This window comes from Solea senegalensis, linkage group LG7, assembly GCF_019176455.1.
Source record: "Solea senegalensis isolate Sse05_10M linkage group LG7, IFAPA_SoseM_1, whole genome shotgun sequence".
Taxonomy (NCBI): domain Eukaryota; kingdom Metazoa; phylum Chordata; class Actinopteri; order Pleuronectiformes; family Soleidae; genus Solea; species Solea senegalensis.
In genome coordinates, this window is record NC_058027.1 from 19,685,986 (window position 1) to 19,700,054 (window position 14,069).

At 39.7% G+C, this 14,069-nt stretch overlaps 1 long non-coding RNA gene across 1 annotated transcript; it reads right to left on the reverse strand.

Annotated features, from left to right (window-relative positions):
- Positions 1 to 10,544: 10,544 nt before the first annotated feature.
- On the reverse strand, positions 10,545 to 12,077 carry LOC122771940. The gene is made up of 3 exons (XR_006360715.1): positions 12,010 to 12,077; positions 11,588 to 11,853; positions 10,545 to 10,642 (listed from the first exon to the last, which is right to left on the reverse strand). It is a non-coding gene; the product is annotated as an uncharacterized LOC122771940 (long non-coding RNA).
- Between the last annotated feature and the right edge of the window lie 1,992 nt (positions 12,078 to 14,069).

Sequence of the window (14,069 nt, forward strand, 5' to 3'; positions counted from 1 at the left end):
ATGTTTCTTTTTTCCTTTTGTAGTCTGGCTTGATCGAATATCCTTTTGGAAGCAATTTTGAAGACAACTCCCTGCAGCTCTGGGGAAACATGTTACTTGACATTTTTGATTAAACAATTCAAGAATTTGAAAATACAATCTTTAGAAGAAAGCAAAATGAAAATAGAAAGTAGTTCCATCCAGTGCCAGTTTCACAAATGCTACAACTCAATAAATTGAACTTGGCAATAAATCTTCTGTGTCTCCATCCCCTTAAAAAATAGTATTATATCTCCGTTGACATTTTTTATTGACATTATGTGCAGAAACAGGTTCAATACGCCAATGTCGTAAAGTTGATAAGTAATGAATAAACAACACGTCACATCCCAATGTGCACCTCAATCAATCTTTTATCACGTTATATCTATCTATAAATTCGAGGAGCGTCTGTCTGTTATTCGCATATCTCTGAAACCGATGGTCTGACTGACAGGTGTCTTGCTACGGGCAGTGCCAAGTTGTTTGGATAAGTAATGCAAAAGAAGCACACATTGGCTTTCGCCACTCTACTGCAGCCACTCCCCCTCTCACTCACACAGCACTGTGAGCGAGACAAGGCGCTGTCAAGCTTAGGCAGACTACGAACGAAGTGCCCCCAACCACAGACTTTTCACCCCATTCACCTCCGGGAGGTGTTACAGGTCTCTCCGAACGAGCAGGTTCAGGAGAAGCTTATTTCCTGCAGCTGTCACCCTACTCAACTCTAGCTCAGCATCCCGGTGACAACCAACCAACTGTTATGCAACCATGTCGTTCAATTTTCCATATTTATTGTATGCCATTATGTCAGGATCAGTATTTGCTTTCTACCACACACACACATAAAAATGTCACTGAACATTTGCTGTGTAATAGTAACAATGAGCACTCAAACACAGCAAACAAGTAAAAACACACAAAAACAGATTTTGCACGGGCACTAGTGTATTAAATACCATGGTCTGATTTTTCAGCCAACAAAGAATCTACTCTTTTCCCCTCGTCACCATTTTTCTTCAGTCCGCTAAGTCACATTGGACTAATTGCTCTTTGTGAACTACAAATGTCCCCTCTTACAACATCATCACTCTTTAGTCTTCCACACCAAATACGATCATGACCAGCTACATGACTTAAGACATTCATTTACTGTGAATGGGAATATGTGAAGGAACATTAGCATATAAACATATTGTTTTTTTACAAACTCAAACGTTGTGGGCAAACATTCAAAAATAACTAACTTGAAAAAGAGGGGTCCATGGTGTGAGTTCTTTGTTATTTAATCCAGCTGAGATATTGGGAACAGATTGGGAAAGTATAGTCTTGAGGAAATAGTGCTGAGAGTACTGTAGTAGTGAAACAACCAGAGTCACTCTTTTTTTAATCATGCCAGAGGTGCTTATTGTGGCACAAAACTGGCTCTGGGGAAACAATCAGCACCACTTGGGAGATAATCACTGAGGTACATTTTCACAAATTGAAAGCAACCTTGGTTTGCATGTTATACTGAACATACGGACTGACAAAAGCTATTGTGGTAATGTGCATTAAATTGCGTCATTGTTGCGTCAGCTGGAGTAACGTTATTGCTTTGCCCAAGTGGGGGAGTGGAGGGGGGAACGCTATTCACTTTATTGTCTGGGTCACAAAATAACACAGTTCCTTTGTGCCATAGATGGAGGCAATAATATATTATAATATTGCACTCCAATTTCACTAAATGAAACTTGCACGTCGGTTAAATAACATTAAATGTCGTCTGGATGATCCTTTGTTGACCTGGTGCCAGGTGAAGTTTCCTGGGAATGCGAGAGGCAGCTGTGACCAATCAGCAGAACAATGTCACACCTTGAAGCAGCACAAGAGACTTTTATTCATCTACACAATTTACACAAGCCACTCAAGCAAAGAAGAAAAAAAAAAAAAGCTGCATGCAGCTATTAAAAAATAGTCAATTCTCAGTTCCTGCCCTCTTCAGAACGTGTTCAATGAGCAAAAACCAAGCGCATGATTTTTGTTCAAGCCTTTTGGTAGAGACCTCTTAGAAGAGGAAACAAAGAGGCAATACAGTAACCATTTTGCTCCCTTTCTTCCCTCTCACTCCTTCCACAACACTTCTCAGAGTGGGCTCACAGTTAGCATCATAATAAAGCCTTTTAATTGACATAAATAAGGATATGAGGAGAAAAGCAAGTGTCCAAGAGAAAGGTTTTGTGTTTTCCTGGACCTGAAGCAGTGAATGGGTTCTGCTATCAGACATGAACACAAGGCTGATGAGTAGGGGCCCTTTGCTAATTGGCAGTGTTTGTCTGCTGGTGGCCATGTTCCTTTAAGGACCCAGTAGCATCCCATCGGTATTCAGAGTACTGCTTTGTGCTCCCAGTAGTGATGCCACACTATAAGGGAGAAGGACCCATTTTTTTAACAAGTGTCCCTTTCTCACAGCAGTGAGTAGAACACAACTCCTCCTCCCAAGAACACACCTTTCCCTCAACAGATCGCGCTGGGAATATTTCCACCTTAATAATAGTAAGAAACCTAAATGGTTGAACTGGAGCAGACAAAATTGGGAATATTTTGTAACTCAACACTGAAGGGTTTCAGTGCAATAAAACTGGACTTTTATCTATAATTGGACATTTTCAGGTACCATAGATAAAGCACTCTGAAGCTTTTGAGCCATAATTAAAGTTTCACAGAAAAGCACATTCATCACACTGCAGTTAATTATTAATATTATTATATTACAGGCATTATCTCATTAGTTTCAATCTGCCTTTCGAAAATCAAAACAGACAGCAACATACTATACATAGAAATGGGAATCTGATTCAGAGAGGCTGTGAAATAGTCAGTATAAGCAAACAAATTCAGAAGGAATCCAAGTGTAGAGTTGGCTAATACCTCAATTTTAAGTCCAAAAACCACGAAAGAGAAACTGTCTGAAGGTGAAACTCATTCCAAAGGCTGGTTCTTTTAACTGTAAAATCACTTCTTCCTTTTACTGGCCAACAAAAGTCTAAAGAATGTCTCTCATGGTCTACCAAACGTTTACAGAAATCACATAAAATCGACTGTCTCTATAACACATGCAGATGGTTGACAAATCAAAAGGGGTAAAAGAATGAATGACTGGAGTAACAAAGAAAGGGCTCTGAGGGATCATTGAATAGTTTTGATCAGAATGGAAATGGTATGAATCAAAAAGTATGACTTTTGTCAGACCTTGATCTGAACTTCACTGGGAAGTTTTGGAGCCGTCTTCACCATTTTCAAATACTAAATGAGCAACAATCGCGCTTGCTGTAAAGGTCCAGAGATTTAAAACATTTAAACCATAATAATAATGAATATTTATAAAGCTCTTTATTAAATACCTTTTTAGGTTTATCAATTAAAGGAAACAATTAATTGGTTTTAAGTTAAGGAATCTTTACAGGCTATAAAGCTCATCAAGATACAATAATGTTGAAAGGATCAGTATATGAGCCCAACATTTGCTCACATTGTGTGGCTTTGAAAGTAAAATTATGATTGGATGGTTTCAAAATACTACTTAAATACTAAAATGTCTTGAATCAGTCTGTGTTGTCACTGGGCATTTGCATTATTGTTGGTTGTTTTAATACTAATAAATGATGATACATTCATGTGCAGAAGCATAACAATATGATGCGTAGGAGCTGCATTAGCTTGTACTTATTACGCTAGCATTCGCCAACTATGCTAATTGTTATTATACATCATTAGAATGTGCTAATTGTGTTGTTTGAGTTAGCAAGTCCCTGTAGAATTATCCTTAAGTGTGCTTGTCTTCAAAAATGAAGGCACTTTAATATCTGAAAATTTAAATAAAAGAAAGGACGTTTTCTAACATGGGTCATGGGATTTCAGAGCTTAAAGTTCACTGTGGAAGCAGTATCCATTGTGACCTTAAGATTGCTATTAATGTGCATATTTTGAAAGTGTACTTTAGATTTGAACTCGTCTCCATAAAGGTCAAGTCTTTTGTGGAAATTAAGAGGGAGGTAGGTAAAAACTGCCGTCTCTGATGGAATTCACTGAGCAAATGCTGGTGGTTATTCAGTGTAATGTGTTTTGTATTTTCGCAGAAATAGCTTCAGGCACGGGACATTTTTCCTGCCCCCTTCAGACTTCAGAATCCCTCACCACACAGCTTCATTTGTGTCACGCACAAATCCTAGACCCGCACCTAATTTTTGAGTCTCCTTCAGTGGGCATTTAATAAATAAAATCTCCCCGTGTCAAAGAAACTGAAATTGTACCAGCTGTGACTAATGTACAACTTATTGTAACAAAGAAATTTACCACCTCATAATGCTAACACAATCAAGCATAGGTGTCTTTCTGCACTTTAGAGTGAGCTTCGCATCACATCCAACATTCATCTCACTGCTGGGTTGTCCAAACAAATACGTTTTCATTTACAGTGTCTTCCACTTCACAAAATGAACTGCAGTCACAGCTGTCTTCAACACAGCATACAGATGTGGTTCCATGTTTTTCAGCTTGTCAACACTGCCACACCATCCAGACAAACGGACACACAATTTGTCCAGCTTAAGTCTGAATTTGGTCAGGAAAGCTTCCAGAAATTCTCACAATTCCCTCATCCGCTGTCCTGCCAGATATGGCATAATCTTATAACGTATTGCTTATAATTATGCAAATCTCTACTCTGGGGGTCGATGATCCCCAGGGGTCCTCAAAGATAGGGATAGTTTGTCTTTTTTACTGGGTTGTGACACTGGTTATATAAAGTAAAGCTTCTTAATAACCTCCTCAGTGTGTTTGAGATAAACTGAAATAGAGCCGAACTGACCCACATACAAAATTATGTGTGAACATTTACATTTAAGCATGTAACTAAAATAAGAAAGGGGGGGAAAAAAGTTTGTGACATCACCCAAGAGATCATTCAGCAACATGGCTCTCTCTGTTCACCTCTGAACCACCGGCTCAACACTCTATTTCAGGGATGGATGATGCAGCCTCTACATTGAACCTTGTAATTTGCAGCCATCCTGTTGAAGGTGACAACGAATGCTTGTATCACACATATATGTTAGTTATGGAGGTCTACTTACATATATTAACTTGTTTTCATGGTTAAAAACCTCCTTGTCGCTGCAAACGAGCCGATCAAGATATCTCCTCACGGACGCTCTCGTCAGACCAGAAATCACACCCCCAGAACGCGGACTCTCCCACTGTCCTGTGATTGGCCAGGAACCTGGAAGTGACGTAATAGATAGGCCAGCTCTCAGATACACAGCTCCCCCTCTGGCACGGTGGATGCTCTGCATCTCAGCAGCTACAACGAGAGTAGTTCTTCTTCTTCTTCTGCGGTTGAATGTACACAACCGGATGTGCCCGGACTAGTGCCCGCACCAGGAGGCGCTACAGTGGTGAGAGGAGTGGTGAGGTATACTGATGACAAAATCAACATACGGAAGTGCCGATCCGCTTCGCAGAGCCCAGGAAAACAATAAAACCCTATTTTCTCAGCAGTGGCTGAACTGTTTGTTCTGAAACTTTAGGGTTTCATAAATGAGGTAATGACGCAGATACACACACAAAAGCAGCGTTAATTGGAGCTTCCGGTCTTTGTCGCCTTTAAAGCTGGGGAGCAGCTGAAATGCTGCTCATTCCAACAGATGCCACTCTAATTCACAATTCAGCAGCACTAGTTTGGCATGGTTTGGGTATTGCCATTGTTGACATGTATGACATTGTTATGTTGGGTTGATGGACATGTACATTCACAGCAAACTTTGCTGAACAAGAACCATGTGGATTCTATGTAAACTAAGTGATTCAGATGTGATTCAGGCTTTAATAAACACATCAGGGCTTCAGGTGAATTATTTAGATTTAGGCACATTTTTGACAAGACAGTTTCAGAGATCCATTTCAGAGAAGCAACCTCATCATGTAGCTTTTCTTTGTTACATTTCTCTTAGGAAGAGTCTATGAGAAATACAGAATTAAATACTTTGAAAAGGATTGTGGGTAATTCCTTCAGTACTATTTCTTTTTATTAAAATTTTCCGATTCATTAACTAGAGGCTTTGCTCCTTCTATTTTTCCTTTTTTTTATTACAACCACAATCCAGGTTTTGTTTTGTAGTTTTAGCCTTCACAAATTAAAGCATTTAATTAACAGCACTTTTTGTTGTAAACAAGGGAAAGCAGCATCAACATGTTTAAGAACAAATATTGTGGCTGCAACATCTGGGGACTGCTTATATTGTAAAGAAACGTGTGCTGAAAATGATTTCTTCCAATTGTTTTTAACCCAATTCAAAAGAACAAAACAAGTCTCACAGGTTAACAATTTGAAAATCCCCCGACACTGATGTTTTCTCTCAATTTTCATTTGCTGAGATGATGACATCCATTACTCATAATGACATGTAAAAAACACAGCATGTGTTCACAAATGCCCACACATAGAAAAGGAGATGAATCAAATAGTGTGAGCATCCTTTGAAGGTATCAAAGGCAGAATCTAAGCAAATTAAGGGATTGCTGGATGAGTACGACACATCCCTGGTCTCACTGAAATTCAGCACATTTTGATGCATAGTTGCGATCACAGGCTTAATGTTGTCTTATAAACAGGAAACCATCAGCAATAATTGACTACACGTGACAGAAGGCCCTCATCACAACCACCCTGAGATCATTCTTTCTGTGTCAACTGCAGAATCCCGCTGAGAACAATCACTGCTGATAAATCGAGTCCATGCAGACAACGGCATCTGGGCTTCAAATGAGATGATGTATTTAAAACATTATTTGAAATCTTTTATTATGCATAATGCATATGGATCATACGTTTTAAAACCTCTCTCCCAATTCATGGCTATAGGACTGTGTATGTGTTCTCAGCATAAAAGCCACCAGGTGATACCTTGTAAGTGATTTTGCACTCGTGTCATAAGGAAAACAGAGAAAAAGATGAAGGAAACATAATAAGAAATGTGATATCTGTGGAGTGCTACTGGGATCACGAGTCGTGTTGTATTTGATTTGCTTTGCCTCTTCCATTGTGGCATGGGTTCTGAGACGATTTTGACTTTGCTGGATAGAAAAGGGAAAATGAGAGCAAGAACTCAAACACCCTCAGGGTAGATGTTGATTTGAAGCAAGTAGAAACCCTTTGATGTGAGGCATAAAACCAACCACTTCACAGCTTTGATGGGAGAATGTCAGGAAACGGCAGCCTAATTGGTGTTGTAATCTCGAAGGAAATGAGGACAAAGAGAAAGATGAGGCTATGTGGCCTGTGTTCTCTGATTGGACAGATGATGGGGTTAAAGTACACATGAGCTTGATACCAAACACTTAGCATCACATTTTCACTGCCACGCAGGAGAGGCTGCAGATATTCAGACAAATTTGGTACATTTTCATACACAAGTCGAGCTATAGTTGTAACTGTTTAATTGGACTACTGTCCTTGTCCCCGTACAAGCTGTAGCAGGGAATCGATTTATTGAATGAAGTGTGTCCACCTCTGCTAGCTGGTGGCTAGTTGTTAGCATGCTTCCCACTATCCATTAACTCTAAAATATTCAACTCTTTGAACTGGCAGAGGCATATAAACTTCGACTCCTCATCACCAGTCTGAATTTCACCATGTTTTTTTTTTCTCTTGCTGTTGTCGTCTTCTTCTGTGTACTGCCTTCTTAAAATATTTATGGATCAAAGCCCAGGGGCAGAAACTGTGGAGCATGCACAGAGCACCCTGACCAGCTTGAGTCCAACCGTATATATAGCCACTCCCAATCACATTATTTGGTTGTGTTTATCTTGCTCTAAAGAAATTGCTCTAAAGTCAGTATCTCAAAGTCAGACTACAGCAGCTTAGCATGTATTTTAACAGTTTGAGCATTATGAGCATCAACAAATTGATGTCAATAATGTCTGATACTGCGGTCAAGCCGTTTTTGTTATCTACTACAATATGCTATGCTAGAAAGTCACATTTTCAAGAACAATCAGTTTTGAATTTACTGACCCGCATAAACATTTGGATGTTTGAAGAACGTCTTCCAAACCTGCCCAGCAACTTAATAATGCAACAGAGGCAGTACACCCATAATGGCTTAAAAGCAAGGACAGGAAATGTCATTAACTATTTCCCTGGTCACAGAAACAGACAGCAACAGTAATAAAGTCCAGCTTGTCCACTTTTATTGGAATCATCTGCACTGCTGGAAAATGTTCCAGACCAATCTGAAAGTGCCCTGTTATGTAATTCACCCATAATCCCACATCTGCAGTAGATATTGAAGCTACGGTTTCCAAATTACACTCACTGCACAACATTAAAACATGGTTGATGGCCTCTGAAAATATTTTGCGAATGCATGCGAGTCCATGATGTTAAAAGTACGACCAGCTTTTCGGGTCACTGGTTCAACCTGAACCTGAGCACCTTTTTCACAGGGCCTCCCGTCACGGCCCTGGACTAATTCCTTGCAGGTATTTTGATGCCACATTGTGCAACCAGCACTTTTTTTTTTAACTGTGCAGAATTTACTATTTAATAAGTCAACCATGCAACTGTTGATGCCGCAGTGATTTCCAGTTTAATAAACAGCAGTTTGCAGTAACAGTGCCCCTAAGTTACTATACAGTGGTAGCAAACAGGATGAGATTGAAGAGCCGACTCACAGTGAGAAAAAAAAATAGAGGCTTTACAATGTTTTCGTCACTCTGCAGCAATAGAGAAATCCATTGTAATTAAATGAAACCAATAAAAACATAGATAGTACATTAATGAAATAAGCCATGTTATGATAGAAGCTTCAGAGTCTTGGAGAAAGCTTGTAATTGAGAAGCAGTTGTGCCATCCCAAGCTCCATTAAAATTTCATCAACCTTGCACATTTCCATGAATGGCATTATTCAAATTATGCTAAATCACATCAACTTGCCTACTTGGCAATGCAACATTGCCCATTACAATGCAAGATTCCCAAAGTCCTCGTCCCACAGAAAGGGTCTGCATGTGATTTAACAACATGCTTCATATTCCAAACAGATGCTGAAAAGCTACCGAGTGCTGGCCCTTGGCCTCTGACTATCCGGAACACTGAGGAATAAGAATACTGTCACCGGCACATTTTAGATTTAGACTTGGGGAGACATCAATATTCTGTAGAAAATATTCATTACGTCCATCATGAAGATATTGCCGACTCAATGGTGGAGAGTGTTGCCATGTGCCACGATTCCTGTGCTGCACTTATCACAGGTGAATGAATGAATGACAGTAATGGCCAAGTGCATGTGAAAACAAATACAGGTATGTGCCCGGAGAATCCACTTCTTATTTCATACACGGTGTATTATTTGACTCAAAAACAGCAGCACATTGTTCACGCTGTCATCTCGTTCCTACACAACCCGCACAACCAAAGTCCAGCACAGCTTGACACTGATTTGTTATTGCCTGTAACTCAGTTTGCAGTGATATATTCATCAGGAGGTGGGGGCACCTATCCTCCTGCCCATAATAAGTCATCTGCTAACACACTGTGAGTGTTGCCTTTCTTAACCCAGGCCATGGGAACATCATTATGATTACAGCGGCGATTTTGTGATACCTGGCTGTTAATAATACATGATAAATAGTAGGATGAATGGAACAAAGCAGTGTGTAATATTAGGTGACCCTGTGTTATTAGCAGTGAGAGGAACCATTAGTGGGTTGCCTTAACCTATCTTAATGAGGTCTCCCTGCTCTGGGAGTGAAAGGGACGACTGGTGCATATAATAAACCTGGAGCTGGCATTGGCATCAGTGTGTGGTTGTTATGTTTCAGCTGCTTACTGTGTGTTTCTGTGCAGTCAGACAATTGTGTTTTATTGTGTATTATTAAATCTCACGGTTTCTTAATGATGTATGAGTATTGTTTGTCATCAGGTTCGTGCACTAAAGTGAAAGACCACTTATCATGATGTTCACCTTTTTAATTGCATTAGCAGTGGTGACTTTAAATCACATTAAGATGTTTAAAAGACATATTGTACGTTTACAATTTAAATGTTGAAACTGAATTAGACACAGAACCAAATAAGAAAATAAAATGAAATACCCAGTACAGAAGGATTCATCATATTAATATTATGTGCATCTCCTCGGGTACAAATGGAACATGAAGGAAATATTTGTTAGCTGAAGACCAAAATGTGACCCACTGTAGCTGTTCTACCTGTTCTTTCTGTAGTTGTTAGAAAGAGATGCTGTGATATTGTTATTATGTCGCCTTTTCTTATTTACACCACCCCTAACATATTGCTACCCCTAGTGTGTGATTTACGACAACATGCAGACACTAGAGAGTGTCTGCATGCACCCACTAGAGAGGGTTGCTTCTGTGTTAACTTGCAGTATCTAATATAATAATCCCAAGAAATGACATGCATGTAGGTGAATATTTGCAGCAAGTGAATACATTACCACGTTAAGGCAATTTACCTTTTACTATTATCAATCAATACTTCTTTTGAGTCTTCTAACTGCCTTGCCGGAGATGTAGGGTTCGATACAGCACTGGGTCAATACTGGTGCACAGCAGCCACCTATTAAATCCATGAGTGAGCACAGAGCCAAGTGTTAAGTAAACCGTTGTAAGCAAGTTAATCACTAATTATCATAGGTCATTCAAATATGATCACATCTTCTCAAAAGAAGCTTCCACGTCTGATCTGATCATTCAAATGTTTGCCGTGTCCCTGCCCCGGCTTGATTCATATCTGGCAATAATAATAAAAATAATAATAATAATAATAATAATTCCTGTAGCCTTAAAACAGGATACAGGCTACGTGACATGGTGTTTTAAATATACAGAGCCATAAAACTAATTATGTGAGTCAAATTAATTAGTGTAGCTGCTTGTTAAAGCCCTCTTTAAATGAATGGGGGGTGGGGGTGGAAGGACTTTGAGCATGCAAAGGAGGAGTGAAAACAGGGCTGAACCCATTTCCAGCCGCAGACCAAGTTCTTGACCCCACTGGTTGATATGATAGATGTCTGGCAGCGTTTGCAGGAGATGAATTATGTGGATTTGTGTGTATGAGTATTTGTGTGTCGGTGCTGACACACAGCATTGTAAGTGTGTGTGTGTGATTAATCGTGTGCCTTGAATGTGATGAACCCATTTAACGCCTTTATCCCCCATTTGCAACGCACGCCACAGATGTTCATTTATTGTCACTTTAAAAGACACATTTTAATTTGTGAAACTGGATATTTACTGCCGCAGTAACACAAAAAAAACAGTCTAAATAAAAAGACACAGCTGTGACAAGTTTGCAAGGTGACATGCTGAAGTATTATTGCTATTGTTTTGAGGTGTTGTTTTCTGGCAGACACTTCCATTTCTTCTTGTGGGCGTCAGGTGATTGACAGTAAATACAGCATAAAATAATGTGCCCACTGAGATGAAAACATACAATTCAGCCACAAAGAAAACACAGCAAAACACACACAGACATTTAACCAATTTAAGGCATCACATTTACCATGATAATGGATCTTGTCTGGGCATTTTCAAGTCAGCAGAAGTTTGTTTTTTGATAATATATAAAAATGTTTGGTATCAAATAAAGAAATACATTCTTTGCAGAGAAGAAGCTTGAATTGATCTAAATCAGTTTAGAATAACACCGCCTGAATGTCTTATTTTTCTACAATCACCAAAGAGAATCTCCTTGACTGCAGAGGAATGACCTAAACAACGATGACCAACATGTGGACTATGAGACGGACGTGATTCTTCAGGGATAATCTGAATCAAAAAAGAAGAGAAGGCAGGAACATTACTTGTCACTCATGTGACAGAGCCTCATTATACTCACACATCACCGAACCAGAGGCTCAAGTGTTTATTACACTGGGCTTCAGGGAGAGATCGATAAAAAAGTGACAGCTGTTAGCTCCATACCTATGAAGAGTGAAGTTGACATGAACACACTGGACGCTCCAACCACTGGTCCACCTTTACTTATTGTGTTCAGCTGTCCAGGGTGTGATTCTATCGTGTGGGATTTGTTATCTGGTGACACTACAGGCTTCTGCCAATTTTACTGCGTTGTCAAAGGGAGGGTACACAACAAGAGAACAGTCAGAGCTGGCGAAAGAAAGATCTAACACACATGCATATTGTCTATTGTGTACCTGACAGATGAACAGAAAAGAGACACATTCTGTACACAAGCAGGGACAGACTCAACTGATGGAAATCTGACTCAAACTACTACAGAATAGTACATTACAGTAAATATTTTGACTATAAGCTAAAAGCTTTAAGTGGGTAGTAATATCAGTTGCCAACATATCTAATAGAAAAAGCACCTGGTTGAAATTACAATTGTTGTCTCTCCTCATTCAGAGTATTACATTTTGAAAGTCTAAGTAAGCTGTGATTCCCAGTTGGATAACGAAAAGAACAACTGCACAAAGCAATACTTCCTAGTATATTCTCCTGTTGTGGGTCTGTGGGGAACCCAGAGCATAGCACAGCTGTTAAGTACTTTCAGCAGAGCTATTGTTCAGTGAAACAAAACAGCCCATTCAGCTTGGCTGGTTTCCAGAGCACTCCTATAGCAGCCAAATGTTTATCATTGTTTTGACACTGCATAGGATAGGTCAGCATGGGGTATGCCTATACATAGAGGTGCTGAATTGTGTGCAAGGGTGACAGAGAAATGGAGATTGTAACGTGCATTAATGTTTAGAGGGAAATAAAAAAGTGCCACAGTATAACAGGGTTTTTACCATATGGACCCTGACAACACATTTTTATTTGTTTTGTGTAGTTCCTCGTGCAGAACGAGAAGAGCAGTGTTGGGTCATTGATCATGCAACAAAATTAGGATTTTAAAATTCTCAGGTGTCTTTGTGTTGTAGATGCTTACAAAACCTTTTTATTATTATGCTCTGTTTCTACAAAACAACCTTGCTGCAGTCTTTAACTTGCATTTGCCCTTGGAGCTTCCACAAATGAGTTTGTCTTTGGCGAAACTGTGTAGGACAGAAATGAAAAGGTACTACATTATTTGTTTTGACTGCAGTCCGATAGCTGCTGCTGCACTAATTGTGCTTTCCCGCTCTCCTTACCCATTTAATCTCTTCATTCTGGCAGTGTGCACAGCCAGGACAGTTCTGCTTTATTCTAATTGCATACTTTCGATTAAAAAAGCTTGTTTTCCTTGATTACTTTGATGTTGAAATGGGAGCAGGGGAACAATTCACATTCATTCGGCAGTATGTTTTTCCCCTCCGCTCTTTTGTGCTAACAGCAGAATTCCTATTTATACATTGGCAGTGGAACTAAATTACTGCAAACATCCCTATGGGCCAGCCAGGCATAACAGATTGGGTGAGTCCTGTATTATGTCAGTGCCCCCTGCTGGCTGCCTGCAAAAATGCACTATTGTTCAATCAGTACAAGTAAAGCATCAGGAGCAGGCAGAAACACAGTGGAATGGGCTCCAAGATTATTTACTGTGTTGCCGGAATATTTCCCAAATGAATCCCTCATGACTGGGATTCCCTTGCCAGTGTACTGCTACATGCATATACCAGGAATTCATCCAATTTACCTCCACATTTAAGCAATTAGACTTCCCATTTTCTGAAAGAACTGACTGCCAATCCAGAGGACTCATTCATTTGCGAGCCTGAAGAGCATTTTTGCAAGATTGAAGTGCCACACAGTCACTGTAGTGTTCGGGTAATTGTGGAAAGATCATACAAACAGGGACAAATAAATCAGACTGAATAAAAGTATAAAATATGGTTGAGATATGAATCACAGGGGAGGGACGATGAGCAATTGAAAGAATATGTTCCCAGAGGAATATATAATATTCCAAGGGAGGGCGTTGACGGGGTGAGGATTACTTATCTGTAAATGTGACAAGGTATATTTGAGCTCACGGCTCTCACCTGTCCATATAGTAGAAAACCAGATCAGCCATGTATCATTCATGCCCTTCATAG